The following is a 25,602-nucleotide window of genomic DNA, read 5'->3' as shown; positions in this document are numbered from 1 at the left end:
CCTAGGAGATGTAATGTGGAGCAACGTAATGGTGATAGTTCAGAAAACGCTGGAGGAGAGAGGTTGAAGAATAGAAGGGTTTCCTTTAGCGTTCAGAATTGGAGAATCTCGTGTGACGTGCACGTGTTTTATGTAATGATTTCCAGATAGAAATCGGAGATACACGTCAGGAGTAAGATTATATCTACGTTTCGCTGGTAATTTATGTAATTATAGTTGCTGGAATAAATGTGATTAAGTGATTGAAGTTAACTTTGATGATACTTTGGAGATTACGAATCAAGCTTACAATGCAGTTTTGAAAAGTATGGGACACTGACAACGTTACAAGCATCGGTTTTTTAATTTATCTTGGAATTTACTGTTATTTATCTCATTTTCTTGCAATACATTAACTTGTGCAAGTAAATTTGTTTCCTGAGAATCGAAGGTTGATTGTGTATTTATGTAATGAAATTAAAAAATTAACAATGGAGTTGATTCGCCCTCTAAGAAAAAAAATTATGAAATTCACCACTGACGAGGTTCAGTCCTCTACTATGAAGATTCTACGGTAGATTCCACACTCGCTTCTGTAGATTTTGGCTACGTTGCGTTGGTCGAAAATATTCTGGGGTGGTAGCTATATGACTGGATAATTAGTATTCTCCGAGGTCATTGCTATGTCGCGAGTCGAGGAATACAAGGATCATTCACTTTCTCATAGCAACCACAATCTAATTACCGCGCTAACCTCGTTCTACGTTAAGTCGACTTACCGTCCCTTCCGTAACTTCGTAAGGCGACTTTCGTTCGCGACTATAGAGAATAATTGATCAGGAACGATAGATTTGAGAATCGTTCTTTGCTTTTCAGGAATGTAATCTTTGATTTCGTTTGCTTAAATTCGAGACCAAATTGGCAATCTTGAAGTTGAGACTTCTAAAAGGATTGCAAAATATTTCCCGAGGACTCGTAGTAATTCTTGATTAGAATTATTTCTACAGAAAACTTCAGCACGAAGCTTTTCAACTCTTATTTATTTCAATATGGCTATTGTAGCGGAAAATAGTTCCAGTTTTGTACGTCAATCCATATTGAAATGAAAGTTGAATATTAATAGAGGACGAAGTGATCGTTGAGTGGAAATACGCGTATTTTGAATTCAGCTAGGCGAAGTGAAACGAAGCGTTGGCTAAAAATATAATGGAAATATTGAGAATGGAAAGCTAGAACGGTGTAGGATTTAATCAAGTGTTATAAATTTAGAACTGTGAGTGCGCTGTAAAAAATGTTTTCAAAAATCCTGAAGAATATAGAAAATATGAAAGATTCTAGAATATACGTTGATAGATCAATTATTCTCAAACTAAACATTTATTTTATACATTTGCATTCCTCTTTCATCAGATTACCACTATAACAGATCCAGATATATCCGATGTTCGGAATATTACCCCTTTCTAAATCTAATAACCATAATGTGTACTGTCCACAGTACGTTCTCCTATCTAAACACGAATGTTGATACAAGCAATGTAGATCTCTATTACTCTTGGTAAAATCAATCGAATGACGTCACGTCATATCTATCACGAACACAGAAATGGATCGAATTTGCAAATTAAAGTAATCAAAGAGACCGTTGAAGTTTGTGATGAAACAATTTTATAATCCTATAGAAACAAAAAAAGAAAAAAAAGAAAAAAAAAAAGAAAACTTGGAGGAATTTCTTCAAGACTCGATGGAACGATATTAATAATTAGTAGAAGTCTACGGTTCCGAATAGAACAATGAGGCAATAATTAGCGGCGTTTCCAGCGTAATCTGTTCGACGTTCAATGGAACAAGCCACTCGTTCTTCCTTGGCTTGGTAACGCCGCTGAAATTAATTAAGACGTTCGCGAGCGGTTTCGTTCGTGGCTGGTCTATCGTAGCTTGGATCGTTTAGATGAAAGCTTGAGCGCGCAATATACTCGTCGCGTAGCCGGAAGCAGCACCGCCGGAAATCTCGATCCGAATTATTTGGCGCGAGGCGAGAGAAACTAAAGGTAGGTGGATGCGGCAGTAGATGCGGGATTTCTCAAACTGGAGAGTCTTGAGCGGTTCCTCGAGATAATTATCTTGTCGACGATACGCAGCTGGGAACTACGGCCAGTCGACATAACGTCGATACGCGTAACTCTATCGAAGGTGGTGCCCATAAATTCATGGAGCCGTGTGGAATTCGTGCTGTGCCTGATTTTCAACCACAAGTAGGTTACTTGAGCGTTACAGGTTCTAGCAATACGAAGACGAATTTTTAAACTGTAGATTGACTTGGTTGGAAAATTTCTATGAGACTTTGTTGTATTCTGTTTATTATATACATATTTGATCAGATTTTAAGAGAGTTGTTTATCATGTACTTGAACAATACTACTTCCAGTTGGATATCAAATATTTCAGTTAAAAAAGAAAAAAGAAATTACTGGTACTGATCAGTAAAACGAATGTCATTTCTTAAGAATTTGTATTTCGATAGGAAATTAAAGAAGTTGATTATTCATGAAAATTGTATACCATTGATTCCTATTGTGGTATTTTTACGAAACATTTTTTCATGATAAGGAACTATACTGCTATTTACTATACTATTTATTACTTATCCCATTTATATACTATTATATATTATATATTTCTTCCGAAGATCAAACAAATTACGCTACGTAATCATTTGGAAAGAGATTTGAAATGAGAAAATGTATTGTTAACGGAGAGGATGGAAAAGGTATCTGTAAAATAAAAAATTAAAATATGAAGGACGGAGAAGTCTAAAAGTTTATCGATAAAGAAAAACTGAAGTACGGAGAAAATACGAAAAGGGAAATTGAAAATACAGGATCCTAAGGAAACTGCCCTAACGCAATCCGACCGAAATATCAAAATTCGTTCGGAACAAAGGAAACGCCACTTCGGTATTCGCGAGTGCGGAAACGCGATATCGAGAAACGTCTGTTCAGATCAAATTTATATCTCGTCAACAGCATAAAATTCCTACATGCATTCTCAACCGTAAAATCGAACACGTGCACTGATTTTTCTATCTTTGAGATCTTGTTCTGCCTTGTTCTTCTGAAATCACGATATCGTCATTTTCAACACGCCTTCTGTGCTACGCCGATCTTAACCTACAACTATTAGATGAAATAAAGATTTTATTAAATAGAGAAAAATGTTTCATTGAATATACTATTTATTACTGTGTCAACGATATAGATAGACCATATAGCAAAATATAAAAAAATAAGTGTAAAATGTCAGGAATTACAATCGCAGCTGTCTATTGTGATTTAAATTAAACCTATTATGGCTTTAATGCAAAGATGGAACACTATAAAAAAATAGACTTTTCATTTTTTCCAGTAAAATCGGCAAAACAGTATTTGTCCTTATTTTTTTCCAATTTACGTTATATTAATGCAAATTCTCGAATTCTACCAATGATATTAATCTTTTCACGGCAGAAGATACGTCAACGTGAATCGTGTATTTGGTATTGCGATGATCGAGGTTTATTCATGCGAACGTGAAGGAGCCATAGCTAAGGTTGCCATTATGGCCAGGCAATAACGCGGAAGAACGACATCCATTAATCAATATGACAAGACTGATCATTGACCATGCTTTGGTTCGCTTTTCGATCCACATGTCCGTTCTCATGACGTTCGATAAAACGGACGCCTCCTGTCAAGAAGAATAAACGCGATACGTATTATTTCTTTTTACCTGCATTACTGGTTTCTGTTCGTCTCAATGCGTCGTTCTTGTTTTCTTCTTTCTATTTTTTTTTTTTGTTGCGTGGTCGATGTTTTTTCTTTTTTTTTTCTCTCTGTTTTAGTACTGGGACAGATGGTAAACGTTGTTTCCACTCGTCAACAGCCTGGTACATTATTCAAATCGCGCGCCACGTCCGCTAATGAACTTCATTAGCGGCCTTTGTAGTCTGGACTAATTACGCGACTACTGGTGAAAACTTTAATCATAGATGAGATGGTTCTTTGGCGTGTCTCATTTAGAAAGAACGTTTCGCTCCTGAAAGAAACTTTCGTTCTGGTGCAATTTCGACCGTAAATGGCATCGATGAAAGTAGATTTCATTGAAGATTAAATGTTCCTTTTTTAAATCAAAGAGCATGAATGAAATATGTTAAGGTGATACTCGATGTTAGAGAAACGTAACCTAATTATAAGTTTTTTTATAATTCAACAGTGGGCATGTCACAGCTTTGAATTTGTCTGTAGACTTGCAATAATAATTTTAATATCGTTTATTTGGAGCATCTTGCGAATCATGGAATTGATTTTATTGCTAAATGCAGTATTTTATTCTTTAATTCTTGATAATGTATCACATAATTTTTATTTATATAATCTTGTCTTCATTTTATATTTAATTCCTTTGATACGTCATGCATGAAGTGTTAAGCTAAAAAAAAAAAATGTTTCAATTATACGACAGCTGAAAGAGTACGGAGTTTATAAAACAATAATAAACAGTTTTGTAAAAAGTGGCTGCTCTGTTTCATTTACAAGCACCGGCCAAAGGAAACAGAAGAAAAGCTCAAGTTTTATCCGGATCAACTGTACTGATGTGTGTCGGGTGCAATTAATCGTAATTAAAATTCACGACTAATCTCTGAGTGGTGCAGTTTAATTAATTAAACGCATGACGTTCGGGCTTTGTAAAGGCCAAATGGGAACGTTTAATTAACGCGCTCGCTCACGAGAACACACCGTTTTGCTGCTTCTACTCTTTCACCAAGGTAATGTCATTAAAGTCATCGAAGAAGTATTCGTATCTCACAATTATTAATTTTATGTTACTTTAATATGGTATTTTTCTTCAACATAAAGTTTATTTTATTATTATTATTAATAGCAAGCAATTGAATCAGAATCGCATACACATTGCAAATAAACTAGTAGTATTTACAGACTTTGGTCGGGCTATGTCATCGGCCAGAAATTCGGAATTCTATGACCACTACCATGACAGTCTTTAATTCTTTGATATTCCTTATTTTTTTATTTCATCTATAGAGGATTCAATCTTACAAATCAAAGTCAAAAAGTGACCAAATCGTTTCCAAGTGACCAAAGAGTCCACCTTGTATATCTTCGCATATATCCGCATAGTCAACCACGCTATACAGAGAATCCATCCAATTTAACAAATTCTCCTACTCCAAATTCCTAATCCGTCATTTGCTGCCTCTCCATGCTGATTATTCGAATTGATCAATTAGTAGGATCGAAAGTTCCATTTGTCTCCGCGTTAAACGCATATTGCCGCGCGACTACGCCTGGGATAAATTCGATCACGGATCGACTGCAACGAAGATTCGCGACAGATAATCAAGGCATTGTTTTGTGGGAAACGTGGTCGCGACCGAAGCCCCTTTGTCCTTTGGTGTACGAATTTAATTCCAGCCTGACCAGTATCCGATTCATCAGAATTCAACTGTTCTGAACCGTATATACATTCCATATCCTTGTTAATAAATATGTGTTAGAATATTTCGAGCGAAACGAGATAAACGTGACATATCATTAAAAAATTATTAATATCGTTTGGAACATTCGATTGCAAGGAACTGATACATAGTACACTGTAATAAAGATCTTACCAATTTCTTCTATCGTAATCTATCATGTTTTGCGTGTGATATATTATATCAACATATAATTGTTAATATTGTTCGTTATTTTGTTCTAAAGTTTCTGCAAATAGTTTCCACAATTGGTTGCTATATGCTTTGGATTGACATTTTGTGTAGATACAAAATTCGAATCGATTAATTATCGATTGGGATCAATTATGATATTCTGTACAGGATCAGGAGCGTACGTATGTTTGAAACAATCGAAATCCGAGTTACAGTTTGCACGGTACTTTATTAATGTTCGAATTGACCACTCGCCGATTCGCTAATACATATATGGGAAACAATCTGTTTATTTGTAATTGGTAATTAGGAACTGTACCTTTGATCACGAGCCGAAAACAGAGGGTCTTTGAGAACATTAATTTTAGATGGAATGTTTCGAGAATGGAACTGTTTCTCGCGGAAAAGATTATTCAGCGTGGTTTCCACTGAAAGGGGAACGCGGGACAAAGGTCTTGATTATTGGCGGCGATTGTTGTTCGGAGCTGTTCGACTACTCGAACGTTCGAGTGGGTTGAGTGGAGCTCGCGAGTAAAACTCGTTGCGTTCCACTTGAGTGTTCGAATGTTTGAGAAATAATTCCGGGTGAAGGATTCCGGGAAAAGGATTTGAGTAGCCTGGATGGGTTGCACGAGTGAAAGAATTTTCGATAATTTCTTCAAATTTCATATTTCACGAACTTTAATTTAATCAATGTGAATTTTTCTAATAAAGTCTTCGTAACATTGTAAAAAGATACAAAGCGTTATAATACGATTAAAAATTTGAGCTCTCCGAACATAACATATTTCTAAGATAAAATGGATGCAAATAAGTGTACAAAGTGAAATATGCATGATTATATAGCAGCTTAAATGAATAATTATTGTACGTTCTCCATTAGCGATACGCGCGGAATAATATAGCAACGGTAATTCTGGAACACAGTATAGTATAATGTACACTTCGAGAGATAGATGATATTAAACTTATCAATAGACACAAAAAGTTAAGTGGATGCACTCCGAGTATTTTGGAGATAATCTTATGTAAGATGTATATACGTTTACCTCGTTGGCTATATAGTAATTTGATTCCTTTAGTGCAATTTTTTAATGATCCATTCGTAGTCAGAACTTGATTGTAGAAAGGGTTTCTGATCGCACTTATTCCAATGAAATTTTAAAAGTTACAGAAAAATCCTATTCTCTATTAAGTGTCAGCACAGTATCTGACGAAATGGAAGGAAGAATAAATGATTTCTGCATGGTACTTACGAAAAGAACGAGAATATTGTTTTCAGCATTGGCGCTATTTAAATATCACTGTATGTGCCTAGACAAAGGAATAAATAATCAAGATATATGAACTGAGCCTGAGAGTAGGCAAAATATTAAGAAAAATTTTATGAATGAACTTTACCTCTACTCGGATCTGCTGATATCAAGTTTCAGGAAAACTGTACATTATGTGCACTTTTTTATCTTTGCCCAAAATCCTCATTCGAATACCACACTGTGAAACATGAGAGCGCGGTATGCAAATGTACGAACGTTGCCTGCGAATTTTAGTTCTTCTCCCGAATTCTTACTCAAATGCCGTACTGTGCATCGTTTTGTAATAGACATGTAGTATAAAACGTTATAAGTGTATTTAAGACCATTTTAGAAATTGCTGAAAATTCTGTCTCAATTCCAAGCAAAAACCCATTTAAATGATTTTTTTAAAAACTTGGTGATTTATACCTACGTCGATTTGTAATTCAGTGAATTCTTTATGATGTTCATTTCACTTGTATGTGACAGTTGTACAAATTTTCACATCCCCATATGGGGTCCATAGTCTAAGAAGTCCTGGTCTAGAGGAAACGCTTCTCGCCCAGGTAACTTTGTATTTTTTAAAATTGTTCTGACCAGCGCCTGTGTCATAAATTCAGTCACCTTAACAGTTGTGGAATTATTGGGTATAATTCGTAGGACGTAAATTTAATCTCCATGGCGACGGTGAACGTGGCGAGCTTAATTGTTCGTTTGTTAGGAGAACGGTACGCTACCGCAAGCACGACACCGCAGCATGCGGCTCGTAGTAACGGCGCTCGTTAGGCGCGGATTTGCGTTTCACGATTGCTAATTACTTTCTGATTCTTAAGCGGGCTTCCAGCTAACCTGTTGGGGTACAGTACCGTTTCGCGCGGATTCGATTCGCTTGGTTTATGAAACGATGGTGCAACATGCGAACCAAATTGATCCTTTGGCTGAGAATTAACTTTGCAACTCTTATTGAATTGTATAGGTATATTGTATTGTATATTGGTACAACGAATTAGTAATCGATCTTCCGATATCAAAATTCAAGAAATTCCTGTTCATGGTGTTGTTTACACGAATAGAAAATTATGCATACGCGAATTGATATTTTATAAATTCTATTCTATTTGCTAATGATTACCTATTTATCCAGACGATCTCATGCATTTTGAAATCTCATTGTTATTCTAGTAAAACACCATTGCATCTCTGCAATTTCTTTTGAATCTTAATTTACAATTGATGGGGTGTTTAGTTAAACAATTTCATCTCCTACGACTATTTGACATATACTGCAAAGAAATAATTTTTAATTTTACGAGAAATAACTACATCTACCGAACAGAACACATCCACACATATTGAAAAAATTAAAACATTTAATAGTGACTAAAAATTAAAACACAGAATTCTACTACATTAAACTATTTTTGCTCATTTATTCGAAATCACTTGTTTCCACAGAATCAGAACATGAATCATTTATTGTTTCATGTTTGCATGTATTTTTTCTGACTTTTTTATTATCCCATTTTTTTATTTTAAGGATATAGAAAAATAACTGTAAAATAAACATATTTAAATAATATATGACTAACGGAATATGTGATCATTGAATTAGCATTCACTTGCATTGGTTCAAATGAGAAGTGCTGGAATTATGGTCGGTAAAATTTTCCGAGCGCCTATAGACGCTAACAGTATCACAAGCGGAAATTTGCTAAGCTCCTTTAGGCGCCAACAAAGGGTTAAACAATGATCCTACAGTCGGAAAAATTTAATTTACTATTTCATTAGTGTTACATTATTTTGGGAAGCAATTGAGGTTGCATGTACGTATTAACACCCTGTTTGCCAGTTATTTACAACGATACACGCTCAACCGAGCCTAAAAGAGGAGACGAGGTTTTCGCAGGAACATGGGAAAGCGCTACAGGCGGTTTAGTAATAAATCCTTCCATTTAAATCTACACGGCGCAGCGATAACGTCAAGTTGTTAATGGCGACATAATAAAATTTTACAGCCCATTACGGCGGGACTATCAAATCGCCACGGTTATGGGAAAATTAAGAGGCGTCGGCTAGAGTTTATTAGATTCAATACTGCATCCTCTCGATTCCACCCTTTACATACACGTGCACGACCAGCTAATACGTTTAATCCTGGCCTGCATTATTTTCAGACAAATAACGAACTAGTTCGGTCCTCGTTCAATCAAATTTCCGTGCCGATATTGAAAAAAATATCTCTTAAACTGCAAATATCGCGGATAATATGCAACAGCCACCGATTATAATTTCAGTTACGATATTGCCCTTCTGACTGCCACGCAGATCGATTCTGTCAAGTCGAATATCGTTCGATAAATGTTACACTTTGTTGACAATGGATATTGAATCGCGCACGTCGAATTATGCGAACTGCGTAATACATGATGAATGAGGACAAAGCGCCTTTGTGATATTTTAGATATTGTATTATTTTAAAACAGATGTATGAAGACGTAACAAGTGGAAGATCGACAGGGTTATTGATTATATTAATTCTGGAAATGTGAATTATAGGATATAAGAATTAAGCTTTGTTCGATGTGAATCTAAAATGTGGAACTAATCCTCCGTTTTTAATTCGTATCTATAAATTTCAATTCATATAGTTGCAATATTCGAACCACTTGTAGATAGCTTGTACGAATATATTCTATGCGTTGTCCGAAACGTTTTAAAATTCCATTCATCTTATCATCGGTTGCATGATATCTTATTAATTACACCTGATCATTGTGTCAACTGTACGTTGTAACATCCGACGAAGAACTAGTTGCAGATTAAAACACTGATAATTCAAGTAGTACAAACAAACGAAATGTACGAAACGGCTAGAAGCACTGTGGAATAATCAAAAGACTAACGTTCAGCCGATTAAACTCAAAATCAAGGATTGATTACCGGCTTGGTGTAGTTCCTCTCGGTTCATTAACCGTTAAGTATAACGTCTTTCCACTTACGTCTCGTTCATTTGTTTCCCGACTTCGTTGCCTCGTGCCCAGCGTAGCTAGTTTTGAATATCGAGCAAGGCTTAACTTTCATCCGCGGCGCGACTCCAACAAAATGGTAAGGGGCGGCAGCTCGTATTCGTAGTCGTCGTCGTCTTGCTTGCTCGTTTTCGAAGCAAAAATCAGCGACTTTCGTGAATCAACGATGCGACTTTACTATTCATGGGAAAAGTTTTAATTTGCGTGTGGTTGTCGTGCCGCCTGGCATTCAGAATCGTGTTCGCGTGTGCTTCGATGAACTTTCATGGGAATCAGCAACCAAGGTCTTCTTCCGCTCGAGAATTGGCTACGACTACGAGTTAAATCGCCGTGACGGCGTTAATTTGCGTGACTAATAGCCTCTTTCCTTGGACGAAAGGGGAACGGTCTCAAAGTGGAGTTGCTTTGGACATAAAAGTTATAGTTGACTGGAAATTAATATTATAGTAGGAAGAGATGTCTTGACTGGGATATTTTTGAACTTAGTCTTAGTCTTAGTCTTTGAACTGGGAATTTAATTATTGGCAAAGGCTCAAATTTTGCAACGATTTTGAATTCATTGGCTATTAGTTTATTTGTGAAAATTTAATATAAAAGAAGATGGAGCTCCGAAATCTATAGTACTCGAGAGATCTCATACTCGCCAGATCAGAGCGAAATGGTGAAAATAAGGGACACATATACATCAAAATTGAAAAAAAAAATACAGATGTTTGTGAATTCGACAAAAATATGAATTGGATACTAGTTTCAAAAAAGTTTCACTGCAGAAATTTTTAACGGAAAGCAGTAGAAGTTGTCGAAAAATTACGCAGTATGTAGGATAACGAAGTATTGAGAATTCATTGATCCTCGTCGTCAGCCGCGCGTATCGGCGGTACTGCTCATTCGATCAAATGAGAAACGAGTTTGGAAAGGCTGCGCGATATTAGTATGCATAGAAAAAGTTTTAATTTCTGGTCAAGGTTCCCATGGAACGTTTGCGGTCGGCATTCAAAATGGGCTGACGATCGATCCGTTGAATCTCCGCGTTACAAAATCTGTCTCATTTTCCCTCAGTCTTAACAGCTTCGAAATTGAACCGCATTTCGACGTTCGCTAGAGCGTTTTTTTAACGAGGACGAAGAATTTCCACCGTTGATCAAACTCTATCCGGCCAGGAATTGCCGAGGTTAATGCTTTTACCATGAGATACATATATATAATCAAGATATTCTATAATTAACGAGGAATATTTTAAAGGTAGAAAATTTGATTATTTAACATTCAACCTCTATCTACCTAATTAAAATTTCCAAAAATTAGGGAAACGAAGTTTTTTTTGTTGAATTTTTTGGTATCATTTTCCCGGTTTGACGCGTCTATTGTATTACCTACCTCTCTCAGTTCTATATAATGGTCAGCTATATTTTTCTTCACTTGGTGGAACAATTTCATAATAGCTACGTTTTGTTCGATGTCGCATTCAACGCATTTATCGTGGAACCTATTATAGGGCTTTCTACTTATTTTTAACTGGACGTTGATACGAGTCTTTATTCCAGAGATAAACTTGATGTTTCACGGGAAAATTGAAATAATGTATAAATATTAATAACTTTTATTTCATATTTAAAGATCTATTTATCTGATGGAATGCATGATATTTTGTGAATAAATAGCCAATCGTTATTTAATTACTGTCATTTTAATCGCCTTTACTTAACTTAAAATCTAAACAATTAATCAACGAACTTCACGTCATCTTTATCTTGATATATCTCTATCTTTCGCTTTACTTTCTGTTTATTTCTCCTTCTTTCCGTATCTTAGTCCGTATTTCGTGACGTTTAAAAATATTCCACGATACGAAACTTAATATCGCATGGACGAGCTCGTATACTCGCTGGGTAATTACAGACAAGATTACAAGAGACAATAATAATGCAGAGTAATGCACACCAGTCACATACCGGGTGGTCCACTTAATTTCATCGTCTGGAATATCTCGCTTGTTTTTAAGAATACCAACAAATAGTTCACATACAAGTTCAATGGTTTCGAGGGGATATAATTTGGCATAATTTGTTTTCGTAGGTGAACGCATAAAGGACATATGAAGATCACCGGTATTCTTTTTTAAGTGAAGACATATCTTTTAATAATCTCGAAATTTAACTTGTATCTGAAACATTTTTTAATATTAGCAAAAACAGGGCAGATATTCCAAACGATAAAGTTAGGTAAGTCATTCTGTATAATGAGTACATAATAATAACCGTGGCAGATAGGGTGGCACGAGTTAAAGGGATTTCGCGAATCCTTTCGAAGTTCCGCGTGGAATTCTCACTAAGGCGAAAGTAATTAGAGGAACTGGGAGAAATCGAGAGAATTAAACGTTTTCCAATTTCGCCGACTATAATTTTCTGTTCGTAACCATCCTTACCTGTTGTTTTTATATCTTTAGTTGTATCGTTGCTATTGTTTCAAAAACTGATACGCAAAAATGGTAAAATTGTAATCCTAAAAGAGGATGATTCTGTAGATATTATTTTCTAGAAACAGCTCATAGTTCATAATAAAACATCAGCTCAGTTCAAATCCTCGACACAGCGAGTCTACCACATTTAACTTCTTCAAGCTAAAAACTACTTTGAACTCGTACAGGTACTGTCTCATAGCGTTCTCGAGCAGAAAGTTTCCCAACTACGGAATCGATATCAACATCCAATTGCTCGCAACAATTGATCCAATTACAGTCAGGCCTCTTTACCCAGCAGTGTCTTCATAACTCAGCGTGTTGACTTGGCGAATCGACGACAGACGAGAGTCGTTCACCGTTTCTCTAACATAATTTTCTTTTTACCATCGATCCACAAGTAGCTCTTAGTGATCGCTTACAAAATACAACACGGAGAAGAAAAAGCGAATCGAAAAAAGAAAGAAACCAGAAAAAAAGAGAAAAAGGAGAAGACTGATCATGTAGTGGGTATTCGATAGTTGCAACTGTTGAAGAGCTTCTGCAGCCGGGTTTTTTGTTCGCTGAAACGTCGAACGGAAGCGGCTTGTTAAAGGGGTTAGAAGCACGCGTGGATCACGGAGAAAAAGCGAACAGGGCCAGCTCGGGATGTTGGGTAATGCGCCACTAAAAGTGTTGCACGTCGCATCCGAGGCTGCTTTGAAATTTATGGACGATACACGGGGCTGGGAACGGAAAATCCGCAGACTCTGCAGAGAACGCCAGGCTGGGGCGGGTTTCAAAGCGACTTCACGCATGCCAATGAAGATTAAGCGACGCGCGCCGCATGGAACGACGCGACTCGATTCCAAACCAAAACGCCTTTTCCTCTTCTCTGTTTCGGAATTACATTTTCTAATGGGATAATCTAATAATTCGACGTCGACGAGTTCGTTCCCTGTTTTTCTGCAGACCCATCGCTTACGAAACGTTTCTGTTGTTCATCACACGATTTCTCAAGTACCTCTTTTCGTGATGCGGGTTGGCGAGTACGGTATAGAACTTCTACTGAAGAAATCGAAGTGGGAGATGTATTAAAAAAATACACAGTGTAAGGAGAAAAACAAGCTTTTATTCTTTCCTTTTTAAAAAATTATTAGAATTTTTATTATAATTAACTCATTATTTTGATTGCCTATTTCTTCGATATAATAATCTCTTTTTCTTTAGAGGTTCTCTATCTTGTCTGTTGTTTTGTTTCTCTTAAAAAATCAATTACATTATATTTACATTTGCAAGGGTTAGAATCGGCTTCTTTGCTTTTAATTTCGCACTCTTGACAATCAAAAATTTGTACAGAAATCATATATGTAACACCTAGACAGCAGTATCCAAACATTCAAATGCAAGTCGTATTATATGTAAAACACTGATGTACAAGTTGCATCCAATCTAAACACTCAAATGTGGAATCCAAGCAAATTTCAGGGTACTCAGCTTATCTAGATGACGAGGGATGCGGTTAACTTTCAGGTCGAGTATGATTTCTCGCATGACTCCTCGACCCTGGGTGATTCGTGTGTCCAGAAATGCGAACTCAACAGCAGCTCGTGGAACAGGATAGGAACGGAAGAGACAGCATGCGCGACAATTCAGGATTCTCTGAATGCGACGCCAGAGAGTAATCGAAAGTGACGTAAAGAGCACAGCATTCGCCTACAATGACCATGTCAATTGAACTTTGCGAGCGAGCTGATCTGTCACGAATAGTTTCTCAGCTCGAAAATGTTCTATGAAAGGGGTGAGAGTATGAAGAGCGATGAAAACATTGTTCGAACGTGTTACACGAGTATTTCGTGGCATTTGTATTGGAGTTTCAAGTGGATGAATATGTTTAGCTCATAAATGTTGATAGACTATTGTAATAGGAAATAAGAAGAATTTTAGGATATTGGTGTCGAAGTTTATATGATTTTTATTCGAATTTCTGGATATCCGATATCGAAGTTGTTTGTAGATTTCAGGAGGAAAAATTGAACGAGTATAAGGAAATAGTAAATTATATAATACAGATTTTTCAGCGAGATCGATATTGGAAAAATAATTCCTGCAGCAATTTTATTTTGGAAAATGTTATTTGTTACTCGAATCGGTTTCTTTTGTAGGGGTGAATTTAAGCCCGCGATACATTCCCTCTCTTCGAATAAATCTTCGATATTGCGTCATCAGTAAATTCCATTTCCTGCGAGGCCATTCTGTTCCCGAATATTACTTACTCTGTTTTCTCTTAATTCTTGGCACGACTTTCTTGATCTTCCAGTTACAGCATCGAACAACGCTATTATTCCATTTTTTGAAACTCTTGGCAGAATCATGAAGGCCATTGTTCTTGATCTACTTCAAAAATTTGTTCTTTAATGTCATTGAAGACTTTATACTAACAGAGAATGGTTAAGAATTTCTCTCATCGTTGAAAACCTTCTTTATGTTTGCGCGTTTCAATTAATTAGACTTGCTGTAAATTAGATTACACGAGAATACATTTTATTATTAATCAGGAATAAAGCTATCTTGAAATTTGAAGTTTCATACGAAATTATGTTCATATTAATGAAACATCAGAATAAATGAATTCATTCGAATTGTGTACCTATTCGTTTATTAAAATTAACTGTGCAGTATAACTCAGTGAATGTAAAACGAGTAATGTAATTGGTTCTTGTAGCAGACTTTAATTTTCTTTTAACATTTCGATTGCATGCACGTTCTGTAATTAGTTGAAAATAATTGTTCATACAAATTGAAATACAACCAACTAATACAAATTGCAGGTAAATTTTAATTATTGCTGTAGTTGATTTAATTATGTTTGTTGATGAAATTTGTCGTTCAAATCTAATTATCAAGTAAAAGTAAAATTAGAGATAAATACAGAATGTTTGTTTTGAAAGCGATGTAGGTCCATTTTTGACTGTTTTAAAGTGTTCGCGTTTCCAACGATTGAAAAATCCTGGTAAGATCTACTTAGTTTGCCCACATCTCTGCGTGTTTAAGTAGATGCAAATTCATTATACTCATAGCTTTTTTTTTTTGTTTTTTTTTAGAACTAGACCAATATCTTTTTCTCATTATGAATGGACTTACATCACTTTCGAAATTACTCAATTCCGTAATTAATTAAATTTTAATTATATAAAATTCATGTTTCATGCTTTAATCTACTTTTGTTTCTGAATATCTATACGATATTTAAAAATGAACAAAATAAAACTAAATAATTATTATTGTTATAATAATAATAATAATAATATTTAATAATAATAATAATAATAATAATATTTATTATTATTATTGTCCCTATTTATTTAGTTTTATTCTGTTTATTATAATATTATAATGTTAATATTATTATGTTAGAATGCTAAATCAGATTCTAATATTAATCCGAAGTTATCCATTGGGAAAAGAAAGCAAGATAAGATATTCCATCTTAGATTTGCACTTTGATATGACTCGATCTAAATGTAATTAATTTAACAATACTTTAAATGTAATGATGATTACATTTAATTACAATAATAATTTCATAAATGTAATAATGACTTACGAATATATCAGGTGTCGAATGATATTTAAGCAACTTGTTCACATCCGTATATGAAATATTATGTGAAATATAGAGGGTAGGATCACATTCGCTATTATTTGTTTTTGATTATTGGTGTCTCAACTGTTTGGATAGAGTACAGACTACAAGAAATGGACTTACATTTATTAACAAAATTTCGATTAATTGAAACAAATCAATAATTTGTGATTAAAATTATGAATTGTTTATAAATAAGAAATTTATATTCACAGCACTTTCAAAATAAACGGTCCATATATGTATGAAAGCATCCAAACAATCCAGCGAACCTTATACAAATATAGCAAAAGAAAAATACAAGGCGGACGCAATTTCTCGTATTTAAACAATAAAGATACGAATCTGCGTATTTCTAAAATAAACTTCCTTAAATTCTTTCTGTCATCTATTCACTCTTGGCTGACCCGTTCTTCGAAACAGACGCTTTTACTTATTGTACTTTTCACCAATTTACCTTATACTTTGTTCACGAATTAAACATATCTATTATTAAGAAAGCTTCGCACTAACTATTTTTTAAAATTTATTTTTACAAATTCTATAAGAAATTACAAAGTAACCAAACGTTGACCACACTGACAACAACCCTTGCATTGAATTTATCCATTGTACAAAATATTGCTGAGGGTTCTCCTAATAGGGACATCGAGTCCCACGTGTACTTCTAGTACCCACTTTCGTTTATTTTCCGACTTTTTTTCGGTCAAACAACACCGCAGAGCATCTCCTCTCATTTGGCAACAACTATACAGTTATATAGCCAGTTTCATTTTAGAAAAGCCTGCCAATTCAATCCGGGACCGTTTTCCCTTACATTCAATTGCTAATGAGGCCGAACGAGGCTGGGAAACGCGAGCAAAAAAGGAAAAAAAAAAGAAAGCGAAATCCGAGCACCGGTGAAACACGATATAATGAGCAATAAGCCAAGATAATGGCTCCTCCAAATTTCCAGCTGTGCAACGCGCGCAACTGTATGCAATGATTTTGTCGATAATTTGCGAACCAACCGAGTGAATGTCGTGGTCAGACTATCAGGCCACGCCCATTTATTACCTCACCGACAAATGAAGAACTGTTTCAAACGCATTTTATACCAGATCGTTCGATGCGGGGTCCGGAGCATTGGTTAAAGGCGAGTTTTCGATTGATCGAGGTGTTTGCACATGGAATTTCGAAATTGTATGCGATTCGCCTTTGTAAAGTGAATCGAATTCAAAGGGGATAGAATCCAATGTTTTCATGTCTAGCAACTGTTATACATTTGTTACAAAGTGGTATTGGTATATCATTGTATTTATTACAACATTTACGTACTAATTAATTAGTAGAAACGTAGAAAATGGTAAAAGCCGATTCAATGGAAAATAAGGGCGCGTGCCAATAGCTTTAATAGTCACTGTAATTAGCTTTCAATATAGTATTGTACAAGTATTAATAAGAAAACCATAACAATCACTCATGACATGGAATGAAAGAAATAAAAAGATTTCAGTAGATGTAGAAATATGTATAACAAGTGTTAGCTGACTGAAGAAAGAATTGTTAGAAATTAATTATGTGAAAAAGTAGAGAGAAAAGACTGCATTTAAAAAGAAAATTACATAGCCTAAGTCGAGCTGGAAGAGAGGATAAGAGTCGAATCAGATAAAGGAAAAAGCGAAGAAAGAGTAACGAGAAAGGAAAATCTGAAAGAAAACAGAATCCTTCCGCATTCGTGTTTCCTGGGGCGGCACGTGTGCGCTTTCAAAGCTGCACAAAGAGAGATTCTTGGAAGTAAGGAGTCAAAGGGACAGGATACTGAAAGTGTGTAGGAAAAGTTAAAAAAAAAAAGAAGATAGAAAAGATTTTTTCCAGAGCACGCTAGAACACTGATTGCCATAGTCATTTAAAATGTCACATGCGCGTAACAGCATTACACGCGTCTTATTATTAGATTCAAGGAAAAGTGCTCGAGTAATGACAATTGATTAATTGATGATCAATTGATTAATTATCTTGCGAAATTTATATAATGATTTACATTGTATCGAAACACCAGTTGAAACTTCATTTCTCAGACTTTTCTATCCTGATTACACTAATTAAAGATACAAAATCATTAAACAAAAAATTGTTAGGGGAAAAGAGAATAGTCAATCTCCATTATCATTGGAAAATCGTACGATCAATCAATTTTATTTTAATCGATAAAATTAAACTTGTAAGAAACATAATCACCTGAAAGCACAGTAGAAAAGGATATTCATGGACAGCCGAAACCGAAGATCTTCGCTCTACTTCAAACAACAGAAATTCCTCGATCTTAAATATTAAGGTATTTAAAGTATAACTTGGTCTATCAAGCATCGACACTTTCGTGTCACGTCGTCGAAGAAATCTCAAAGCACGTTTACCTTGGCTTAATGTACTTACAGACGTACTCGCGAGGAAAACATTTTGAGTACGGTTTCGAGCAAAGAACGGGCTTCATTTGAGGATTTAATGGACGTATTAAATAAAGTATTTGCGAAATTGGCAAAACGCCGATCGAGCATTCCTTGCGGCGCGCCATCGACGTGGATCGTCAAGCCTGACAAAAGCACTCGATCGCTAATGCTTGGTAATTTTCGACGAAGGTCACGTCATTCTGTCGAAGGTGGCTGGTATCGATTCGATTTCGCGATAACCATGCGGCCGTGCGCCGGGAATTGCATCGGTCGACGATCAATCATTCGTTAACGAGTGACGCGACGCGCGCATAATAACGCGATGCACGCGAATCGGTTAACCCATTGAGGCCCGTATTCAATGCTTTGTGCATTCACGTCAACTCGGCTACATTTGTTTTCGTCAACCGAGCGGCTGGTAAAATGTTACAAAAAGGAAAAGCAAGAACTGACCGCACGTGAAGTGATAAATTAAAGTATCGACCGATACTCTTAACTTCATTTCATAGGATTTAATTTCATCTTGTAGGGCTATTGTTATATTCAAAACTATTAAAAATCTTGTTTTGTAGTTTTAGAAAGATCAGAATAAGATGGGAAATACTGGAGTTTCGTGCAACGCAGATTCTTATTATTTCAACACCCGCATAGTCGAGTATACATACTACTTCCATTCCGATCAGTTTGAAACTTACATCACTTGTTTGATCGTTTCATCGTGTTTCGCATAAACTTTCCTTTTTGAAATTATTCTCACTCTAGTTTCAATTTCTATATCTCGATTCTTACTCTAAGTGTAGATCTCTATGAAGAATTATTACCATTATAAATACACGTAAGTTCATCTATCGATAAATAAATCAATAGAAATTTTCTACTAATATGATCGCTTTTGGGAACTTTTCTGTCTCCAATTCCTACTTTATATATCTGCATTAACAGATAACACTTACCTACATTATATGTGTTCTTCTAAACGTCTCGTTAATAATTCACAAATAGTACAAGTACAACAAGTACAAAACCCATGGATATTTACAAAATTTCAGGACGACCTGTTCTTCGAAACTCTTCTCTGCTATTTTCACGATCGATACAAGTGACGAGCTACCACCATCGCGGATTTGTCGTCGAACGATTGAATCGCAGGGTGAACTCGAACGCGAGTTTCCGAACTTGAAACTGTTTTCGAACACGCAAAAAACGATGAACATGAGCTGGTCCCATCGATCACGCAGCTTCTCGTCCACGAATTCTCCAGCTCTGTGGAAATCGATCACGAGCGCCAGAGAGTTTCCGATTGGGTGCGTCCGCGATCCCGTGGGGTCGATCTTCTTTGGGACTCGTCTCAAGTTGAAAACTTTCAGCTGCTTTACTGCTGAAAACGGCAATAGTCGCCCGTAGTAAAATAATTTCTGGATATTCCTGAGAAGGGCGAGGATTCTTAATAATTCGTATGTTAATGAAATATTTATTTTAGAGAGCGCTGTATTTAATCCAAAATTTCATTTTATTTAACGTTCCATATACAAATATTTATATATAATATTCCATGATCTAAATATTTTATACAATACAAATATATGCGTATGGAAGCTAATACTAATGAAAATATTTTATACGTCGGCCAGCGTCAAGGTTTTGTCTGTTTATTTAAATTCGACTTAACTTTAAATTAAGCTTCGCTTTATTTAACTTTAACTGAAATGAAATTCAATTACGAGTTTGTATCTATCTTTTTCAACAAAGTAACGGGAACGTATTTGGTTTTTTCATGGTTAACGCGAGTCGTATGACGCGTCCAGCCGTGCCCTAACGTTGCCAGGCAGACCAGGGTTTATGGTTGCTATTGCAGGGGCACGTTTATAGTTAGTCCTGCACTCGACATAAACTAGTTCCAACAATTTTAATTTACGGTAATCGTGGAAATGTCTTCAGTTTAATTTTGTACAGCTTAAATCTAATTTTCTATTTATCATTAGACGTAAACCGTACTTTGTTATATCGTATTCTAACAGCAGTTGATTGCTTTTTATTCAAGGAGAGAAAAGCAAAGTGAAATTATTTTGTAAATAACTCAACTGGATAATCCAAATATTAGAATTTCAATTATTTAATTAAAACTAGAATCATTTAATATCGAAAATTATTAGTCAAAACTAGAATAATTTAATTTTTAATTTTCTGTAAAATCAAGCACGGAAATATACGTGTCCAGCAAAGCTTGAAAATGCTGGAAACGTACTGGTGCACGCAAACTGTTTATTCCCTGTAGTAAAGTTTGCAAACATTTGCATTTCGAAAACAGTAATAACAGTTTAATTGGCGCACTCGCGTGTTCGATATCCTCCATTAATTATTCAATTCGTGGAACTCTTAGAATGTTTCATTTTATACATTGATATGTTTAAACGTTTCTCGTCAATTTATTCCCAGAATGATTATTAATAAATTATTAATGGTTACATTCGTACCAGCGTAAAAAGTACGCTATGTTAGCATGAGATATAGCACGATAATGACTTTTGTTGTAATAGCATTTCAGCGGTATTTTCAGTTGGCTGAAAATTCGACGCTCCTTCGTCCGTATTTCACAATCAACGATCTAGGCGCAGTTTTGTACATTGAGATTTAGTTTCCGCCGTTGGATTTATATCACGTCGCGGGCCGCGTAAAATACACAAATTTATAATTCTTGCATTCCCTCTGCCTTGCTTCTCCTTCCTTTTATAACACGCGTAAATATCCGTGCGAACATTATATCACGATTAACATAGAATAATCCCTGCGACTCAAATTCGTAATAACGACCGACGCTAAAATCTCAACGATATTTTAAAAAATATGTGCCGAAATGTAAAATTAGAAATCACTGTTACGTTGAAATTATTCGTGTAAATATTCGTTTAAGTGTAAGAAATATAAATTTTGGCATTATAAAGTTATTTTTAAATAAACTACAAAGAGAAAAAACACGTGCCGTTTCCATTAGAACATAAATCAAAATGTAAATTAAGAATAATATCAAAAATAAAAATAAAAAATAAAATTCATATTTTATTAACGCATAAGGATTAGTGCGAATGAAGAATTATTTCAATAAAATTTATCGTATGAGGTACAAGGAAAGATTTATACCTGAGACACTATCATACGCAACATTTATTTTTTTTATATGGTTTGGGAAACATATGTACTAGAAATCCATTCTAATACTCTCAAGACTCTACCTCCATTCTCTTGAATAAACTCAACCAAGTTCCCTGTACACGATGGATACAAACGAAGGATATTTCTCAAGACTAAACATCCATTGATTGTATTAGCTCGATGCTTGTGAAATGTTTCTTCTATGTTTGAATTTAACTATCCAATAACGTAGATTATTTGAAAACTTTTTATTCTATTGAAAATACATTATCTTCTGCGACGATGCAATAATTTGCAATAAATATAGAATAAAATATAACAGAATAATAAAGTTAGTCAAACATTGGGAAAAGTGTTCAGTATCATGTGGAAACTATTTTGATAAAATGCACGATATTTTAATGGAGTTATGTATGACTGAACCAGTATTTTAAGAAATTAAATTTCATATATGCAGATGTATATCAATTTGATATTTTGCACTGTTTACATTATGCACCAAACACATTATAGTTTATTTTTATTAAACAGGATATATGTAAATGATTGTTTGCTGTTTTATTGCAACCAGTTAAAAGGGTTGCCTGCTAAAACGGTTCATTAATAAATCACGTTACCAAAAGTTAGAGTGCCCTTCTGGGTAACAGAATCCCGGTGATCAGGAAATGAACCGTTCGATAAATCGAGGTGGCTCCAACTCGTTGAGAACGTGCATAATTCATTATTTTAATTCTGTCGGTACTTTTTAGTGCAGCTTTATGAATGGGGAAAGTTAAAACGCGGCTGAGCTTTGATCATGACGCATTGAGCGATAACGCATCATCGAAATGTGCTCATTTTGTTCGTGTCTTCGTTTATGGTTTTTATGGGGGGTTGTTTCTGCGTGCAACAGTTGAGCTTTTACCATGATCTGCATGTTTAATGCGAAGTTTGATTTTGAATACCGATGATTTTGAAATGAACCAAATGTCGAAGAAACAATAGCGTTCTTTAAATGGATTCATGAAATACGTATAAAAGCTGCAAAACTATCTGACTGTACATGTGTTGGATATTTTTGAAAATTAAATACTTGAAGCTTCTTGCATAATTTGTCAACTAATAATACGAGTAACTTGCCAAAAGCGTTGCAAGTTATAGATTATGAGCTTCTTCTTTACAGCCTTATAATTCAGATAATCAGATACTTCGTAGCTTATGGAGTAACTAACTAATCTAGTTTTTACTCAGAGCTCCTGGCATTAGTTAATTACTCTTAACATTACTATTACTAGTTAAAACAAAAAGTGTTTAAATCCAACTAGTTGTTATGTCAAGGTCCTACCATGAAAAGTAAGTTATTTAAACAAAAGTTCCAACCCCCTACGAATTCAAAATTAAAAAACTACCACCGAATTTCTACCAATCGTGAATTACAAATCCACTCCCAATGAAAAGATTCTACACAGAGTCGCCCAAATGACTCTGCACAAAGCATATAATCCAGAAAGTACAAAGCTATCACCGAAATACCTCTGGCCGGAGCTTAACTTCGCGGCAACCTCCAATTTATGTATTCTCACTTGCTGGTAACCGGCGCAACGCCGGTGGTAACAGCTCGCAGCATGGCTCCTTTATTAAATTCTACGCTGAGATTTCGGAATATACGCGAAGGTACGGTAACTGCGTGCTCGCAGGCACAGCCCGAAGGGATGCGCCGACGTAACCGGGGAAGAGGATCGTGGAAACGACCAAGAGCCACGGGGAAAAAGTGCATTCGACGTCGCGAGCATGGTCTCGCGCGATTGCAGGCCATTGTTCCCGTTTTTAGCCTCTGGTATTTACTAGGTCTTCTTTTTCTTCCTCTTTTCCCCTCTTTCCTTCCTTTTTTCATTCTCGTTTCGTCTTCAATTCCTGGCGCGCACGCTTAACGAGGCCGACAGGCTGATTTTTTCGACGCGAGTTTTTTGTGCTTGACGATCCTGACTTCGACCTTTTTCTGTGCCATTCAACGTGATTCCACGTTGGATGGACTTGAATAAGGTATCACGCGGCCACGGCACACGCACAAAGCGCCTCTACTACGTTCTGCCGCGTGTGTGCCCCTTATCCTGCGAAAATTCCTCGTGTTTTCTCCGAAGATTTTCTACCTATCGCTGGAACAACAAACCAACTGAATAGGACAGCGAAACGGATCGCGAGAACGTAGAGAATTCGAGAAGTCGCTCCTAGTGAGATTAAGACATTGATCGGTGGTAGTGATTGTTCGAAGAACCATAGTACTCGTAATTCAAAGAAATACTCGTAAACGCCCCTGCATAATACAACAATTCGACTAACATCGGGCATGTTACGCCTACGAGAGAATCCAAGAGAAGGTGTTAAATCACAAGATCTTTCGATGAAAACAAACCGATCATACAATACTCTCGTCGCTATCTCGGACAAAAGACGTCGTCTCTGGAGGGATACCCTATATAGCACCCACAGGAGGCTTTAATATCGACGTTACTCGGCCTAACAAGCAGAACCAGAGATTCAGATTTTCGTGCGGAGAAACATCGTACGATTTTCCTACGGTATATGTACCATGTGATCATCACGTACTACTCACCGGATCTTGGCACGCGGCAAGTTCATCCGTGACGAGTAGACGGAAGCGGTATGCATCGATCTCGGTTCTCTCGTGGCGGCACTTTAACAAGGAGCATTGTCGATGCCTCCGCAACCCTCGCCCACTACCCACCATCGCAGCCATCGCCAATACCCAGGCTCTCGCCATTGGGACGTTTTCATCCGGGCTGCTTCGTTCTCGATTAATTTCCATTTATATTCGCTATGCACCTGACGACGTGTTTACAAGAGCCGGTAATTGCGCGAGGCCGCGTATAGATCGATCCACCGATCGCATTCTACGTTCAGGCAGACGCTAAGTTTTAACCGTATCATGTATTGTTCGTGTTGAGGAATATGACGTAGGGAAACCTGTATCAAACTATACACCAGGCAAATATTGCGTTATTTTCATGGCGAATTAAAAAAAAAAAAAAAAAAAAAAAGAAAATGACGGTCATTTGGCAATTACTTTTTACCATATCGAGATGTTTGTGAATATAAATTTAGTAAAAATCTACGTTAGTATCTAAGTATTTAGCACGGAATGATTTGTTACAGATCCCTAACTGCTGCAGATATTAATATTAGTCCTTTGTACGTTTTACGAAACATTTAAGAACTTACAACGATACTCATTGATTTTTCGTTGATCCTATTTTTCTAATTGGAAGGAAAATCGAGATATTGCTAAATCCCGCTATTAAACCAAAACCAGCCGTTAGTAAATAAACAAGGATACTTGTAAACGAAATAAGTGGCTGAAATCTCCGTTAATCTCGTGATCTCATGATCCCATATTTACGTTAACGAATTGCATGCAACTACAAAAACCTATTTTCTACACAGCGAAGCGTAGTAACGAACGTGAGCATTAAATTATTCGTGACGTCCGTTACCGGTGCTAAACCGTGGTCGCGATTTTTATCACTTTCGATGCTCGTTGCATCGCGCGATCATTCATTATACCAAACGAGGAAACAAAACCTAGTTGGAACCAACCGGTTCGTATTATTCCCGCGGCGTGCTCGCAAATAATATTTTAGCATGAAACCATGCGTGTACAAGCCGGCAACGCTCCGTAGTAATACGATGACCGTACCAATTTACGCGTCTAGATAAATATATTCGTTCGGTAACCGCGGCAACTCATTGGGCAAAAGTTTCGACCTTTTACGGCCTTTCTTTCGCCTCGCCTGATTTTTTTTGCGAATATTATGGGGAAATGTAAGTCAGAAAATCGTAATCGTAACCTTTTCCATGATTTATTCCGTTTCATTAAACGTATTTTATGTAAATACGATCAATAATTCCGCAAAATAAATTTGCTTACTCGCCATG

The 25,602-nt window shown here is 36.0% G+C and overlaps 1 protein-coding gene across 16 annotated transcripts in view; it reads left to right on the top strand.

Annotated features, from left to right (window-relative positions):
• LOC132914767 (neurobeachin) overlaps window positions 1–25,602 on the top strand; it is a 425,174-nt gene that overhangs the window by 126,946 nt on the left and 272,626 nt on the right. The gene's annotated exons all lie outside the window — the stretch shown is intronic.

The sequence above is a fragment of the Bombus pascuorum genome, chromosome 1 (genome assembly GCF_905332965.1).
Source record: "Bombus pascuorum chromosome 1, iyBomPasc1.1, whole genome shotgun sequence".
In the NCBI taxonomy this organism is placed as follows: Eukaryota; Metazoa; Arthropoda; class Insecta; order Hymenoptera; family Apidae; genus Bombus; species Bombus pascuorum.
This window is presented reverse-complemented; position numbering and strand designations above follow the sequence as displayed.